A 5,711-nucleotide genomic window follows, 5' to 3' on the forward strand; every position below is an offset into this window, starting at 1 on the left:
GCACGGATGCTGTTTGCGTATCTACTCTACCTTTTGGACGGGCGGTGTGGTGGTGGTGGTGTTGTTGCGGGTCTGTGATCAGGTGTGTGTGCATGGACATCCGCTGCTTTATGTGGGGGTCACACACTGGGAGGGAGGAGCTTCCATTCACGCTCTTGCTTGAACTTTTGGGGTTTTTCTCGTCTCGAGCGCGGCCTTAAAGTCATCAACAACTGACAACCAATCACTCTTCAAGGGCCACATCGTGAACAATGGAAGGATGCCACTTTTTTATTTTGTAAAGCTATGCTAAGAAGTGAGATATGTTTCTGTTTTGTCATTTTGGTGTAAAGCCTGTTATGAGTATCAACGTCACTCTTTGCTATTATTTTCCACATTTTTGCTGTTTTTTTATTTTATTTTATTTTAATCTGTAATTTTTTTATTCATATTAGGACCTTATTCCCATCATATTTTGACTTTATTGCCATTATATTCTAACATTTTTTCCCAGACCTAATTTTCCCCCCAAAAAAGAGATTTTGATTTAAATTTATGAGAAAAAAAATCATGCATTTACGAGAAAAAAGTAATATTACAAGAAAAAGTCATACATTTTTTAGAAAAATGTCGAAATATTACGAGAAAAAGTCACAAATTTCTGAGAACATAGAAAAAGTTGTAAATTTACAAGAAAAATCTTGAAATATCAGAAAAAAGTTGTAAATTTACAAGAATAAAGTTGTAAATTTATGAGAACAAAGTCGTAAATTTTCAAGAATAAAGTTGTAACTTTATGAAAATAAAGTCATAAATTTACTAGAAAAAGTCGCAATATTATGAGAGAAAAAAAGTCATAAATTTATGAGAAAAATGTTGTAATATTATGAGGAAAAAGTCGTAATATTGTGAGAAAAATGAAAATGAATTAAATTAATGAGAACAAAATCATAAATTTACAAGAAAAAGTCGTAAATTTACAAGAAAAGTGTCATAATATTATGAGAAAAAAGTTGTACATTTATGATAACAAAGTTGTACATTGACAAGAAAAAGTCATAAATGTATGAGAATAAAGTCGTAAATTTATGAAAATAAAGTCTTGTAAATTTACAAGAAAAAAGTCATACATTTACAAGAAGGTCGTAATATTCAAAGAAAAAAAGTCATACATTTACAAGAAGGTCGTAATATTCAAAGAAAAAAAGTCATACATTTACGAGAAAAATGTTGTAATATTACGAGAAAAAAGACGTAAATTTATGAGAACAAAGTCATAAATTTATGAGAAAAAAATTGTAAATTTACGAGAAAAAAGTCATAAATGTTCCTGAAAAATGTCATATTACGTAAAGTTGTAAATGTTCGAGAGAAAAGTTGTAAATTTACAAGAAAAAAAAGTCGTAATATTACGAGAATAAATTTCTGATTATTTTAATAATTGGTAACTTTATTCCTGTAAATTTACAACTTTATTATTCTCGTAAATTTACGAGTTTATTTTCGAAATCTCCGATTTTTTTTTTTAATGTGGCCCTAAAATACTCCGTTGAAGTTTCTCATAATATTACAATTTAAAAAATGTCTTTATAATTTAATTCAATTTTAAGTGTATGCTACTAAAATTGCATTATTTTTCCTCATAGTATTACGAGTTCATTCTCATAAAATTTGTACTTATTTTTCCTCGTTAGAATACGCCTTTTTTTCTCTTAATATTTTGACTTTACTCTTGTAGCATTAGAACTTTTTCCGCAAGCTAACTGATTTTCCACAAATTAGAACCTTCGCAGCTCCCCGGTGCCTGCAGCACTCGTGCACGGGCAGACACCTTTCGCCCTGCTGCTCGCTCGTGTTGGCGGCTATTTAGACAATAATGGTGTGTTGACTCTGTCAGTGGATCGTTAACGGCTATGCGAGCTGGAAGCTTCATTCCTACAGTATTGTCTCTTGAGAAGATATACAGTACCTGCACAGTATACACAGTATGCACAGTATACTGTAGTGGGATAAAAACTGTACTGTAATGTGAGATATTGTAGATAGATAGATAGATAGATAGATAGATAGATAGATAGATAGATAGATACATAGATAGATAGATACATAGATAGATAGATAGATAGATAGATATGCGGTGCTGGCAAACTAACACACGGCTTTTAAATCTCACACGGCGATTCAAGTGGGTTGCGATATCGGCACACGTGATTCACATCTTCCTCATACTCGTGGCACCCTTTTGTGACTGCTTGTGGCCTCCTAGACTGCTTGGATGGACAGTAGCTGCTTTTACCACACTTCTGGCTTTAGCCACACTTTGTTGTTGTTTAACTCGCATGTTTTGCTGTACTTGCTGCTGTTCTCAAATACCCAAGCGAAAAAAATACGCTAGTACACGGGGGTGTTTTAGGGGCATGTTTTGCTTTTTCTTTGGATTTTTGCACCACGCATACAAATGTGGGAAGAAAAATGGACTAACATATTTTTCTAACTACACTGCTCAAAAAAATGAGAGGAACACTTGGAAAACCCATCAGATCTAAACTGGGGGGAAAATGATGTTGAATATGTTGCCTGATAATAAGTGGGTGATGTATTAGTAACAAAATGATGCCACATCATTTGATAGAAATGAAAATGATCACCCTATAGAGGGGGGAAATCAAAGACACCCCAAAAATGAAAGTGAAAAAACGATGCAGCACACTGGTCCATTTTGCTAAAATGTCATTGTAGCAACTCAAAATGATTCTCAGTAGTTTGTGTGGCCCCCACGTGCTTGTACGCATGCCTGACAACGTGGGGGCATGTTCCTGAGACTACGGATGGTGTCCTGGGGGATCTCCTCCCAGATCTGGACCAGGGCATCACTGCGGTACCTGGACGCATGGAGGAGATTCCAGGAGACAGGTAGTTACTCCAGGAGAGCTGGACAGGGCCGTAGAAGGTCCTTCAACCCTCAGCAGGATTGGTATCGACTCCTTTGTGCAAGGAGGAACAGGATGAGCACTGCCAGAGCCCTAAAAAATGACCTCCAGCAGGCCACTGGTGTGAATGTTTCTGACCAAACAATCAGAAACAGGCTCCATGAGGGTGGCCTGAGGGCCCGACGTCCTGTAGTGGGCCCTGTGCTCACTGCCCAGCACCGTAGAGCTCGATTGGCATTTTCCATAGACCACCAGAATTGGCAACTACACCACTGGTGCCCTGTGCTCTTCACTGATGAAAGCAAGTTCAACCTGAGCACATGCGACAGACCGTGGAGAACGTTATGCTGCCTGCAACATCATTCAGCGTGACCGGTTTGGTGGTGGGTCAGTGATGGTCTGGGGAGGCATATCCCTGGAAGGACGCACAGACCTCTACAGGTTAGATAACGGCACCCTGACTGCTATTAGGTATCCGGATGAAATCCTTGGACCCATTGTCAGAACCTACGCTGGTGCAGTGGGACCTGGGTTCCTCCTGGTCCACGACAATGCCCGACCCCATGTGGCTAGTGTATGCAGGTAGTTCCAGGAGGATGAAGGAATTGATACCATTGACTGGCCCCCACGTTCACCTGACCTAAACCCAATAGAACACCTCTGGGACATTATGTTTAGGTCCATCCGGCGCCGCCAGGTTGCTCCTCAGACTGTCCAGGAGCTCATGGATGCCCTGGTCCAGATCTGGGAGGAGATCCCCCAGGACACCATCCGTAGTATCATTAGGAGCATGCCCCGACGTTGTCAGGCATGCGTACAAGCACGTGGGGGCCACACAAACTACTGAGAATCATTTTGAGTTGCTACAATGACATTTTAGCTAAATGGACCAGTCTGCTGCATCATTTTTTCACTTTCATTTTTGGGGTGTCTTTGATTTCCCCCCTCTATAGGGTGATCATTTTCATTTCTATCAAATGATGTGGCATCATTTTGTTACTAATACATCACCCACTTATTATCAGGAAACATATTCAACATCATTTTCCCCCCAGTTTAGATCTGATGTGTTTTTGAAGTGTTCCTCTATTTTTTTGAGCAGTATATATTAGATCATCATAACTCTTAGCACTTTTAAACTTCTATTTGTCTTTTTGATACAGTGGAGTTTTTGAGAAAAAAGTCGTATATTTATGAGGAAAAAAAGTTGTAAATTTACAGGAATAAAGTTGTGAAGTTGTAAGAAAAAAGTTGTAAATTTATGAGAAAAAAAGTGAAAAAGACAGGAATAAAGTCGAAAATTTATGAGAAAAAAGTTGTAAATTTATGAGAAAAAAAGTCATAAAATCACAAGAATAAAGTCGTAAATTTACGAGGAAAAAGTTGTAAATTTATGAAAACAATCATTTTAAAATGACAGGAATAAAGTTGTAAATTTATGAGAAAAAAATTCATGAATTTACTAGATTAAGTTGTACATTTACAAAAAAAAAAGTCTTACATTTATGAGAAAAAAAAGTCATAACATTACAGGAATAAAATCGTAAATTTACAAGAAAGAAGTTGTAAATTTATGAAAGGAAATGTTGTAAAATGACAGGAATAAAGTTGTAAATTAACAAGAAAAAAGTTGTACATTTATGAGAAAAATAGTCGTAAAATGACAGGAGTAAAGTCGTAAATTTATGAGAAAAAAGTTGTAAATTTAGAGAAAAAAAAAGCAAAAATGACAGGAATAAAGTCGTAAATTTATGGAAAAAAAAAAAGCAAAAATGACAGGAATAAAGTCGTAAATTTATGAAAAAAAAAGCAAAAATGACAGGAATAAAGTCGTAAATTAATGAGAAAAAAAGTCATAAAATTGCAAGAATAAAGTCGTAAATTTACGAGAAAAAAAAGGTAAATTTATGAAAAAAAGTCGTAAAATTACAGGAATAAAGTTGGAAATTTACAAGAAAAAAGTTGTAAATTTATTAGAAAAAAAGTCATAAAATGACAGGAATAAAGTCATAAATTTATTTTAAAAAAAGTCATAATATTACATTCGCTCAAGGCCAAAGGTCACATGAGTCCCCCCTTTTCATAGCTGTCTCAGGCAATGCCTGTTACAACAGAGTATTAAAATAATCTAATTTTGAGAATAAAGTCATATATGTATGACTTTTTTATCGTTAATTTATGACTTTATTCTCATAAATTTCCGACTTTATTCTCTTGTAAATTTATAACATTATTCTCCAAATGTCAGATTTTTTTTTCAATGTGGCCCTAATACTGTCATATTTTAACTCTTTTTGCGCTTACATTGTTTGTATTTTTTACAACTTTTTTTTAAACCCTTAACCTCCTCTGTTTGTCTTTTTTACTCTTTTTGCACCTGCGCTTTTTTAAAACTCTCCTCAAACTTCTACTGTTTTTCTTTTTAATTCTTTTTCAACTTCCACTTTTCCTCCGTTTGTTATTTGAAATATTTTTCAACTTCTACCGTTTGAAGGTAGAGGTGCTACTTACTAATCTTTTCTTTTCTTTTTTTTTTTTAGTAACAATGAAATACAAAACACCAGAGATAAAATATACATTTCATTTAAAAGGCACAATCTTCCAGAACAATAGTAAATGGTAAAGAGTTACATAAGTGTAAACTGCCACTGCTATATTCAAAATGCATGGCATAACTCTCCATAATCAATCCATATATACAGTGTGTAGTACATGTACATGTATTACCAAAAGCAACACTTATTTGTCCATTCGCGTCGCAGTGACATCACGTCCCTTTTAGCCAATCGCCTTAACAACAAC

This window comes from Dunckerocampus dactyliophorus, chromosome 8 (assembly GCF_027744805.1).
Source record: "Dunckerocampus dactyliophorus isolate RoL2022-P2 chromosome 8, RoL_Ddac_1.1, whole genome shotgun sequence".
In the NCBI taxonomy this organism is placed as follows: Eukaryota; Metazoa; Chordata; class Actinopteri; order Syngnathiformes; family Syngnathidae; genus Dunckerocampus; species Dunckerocampus dactyliophorus.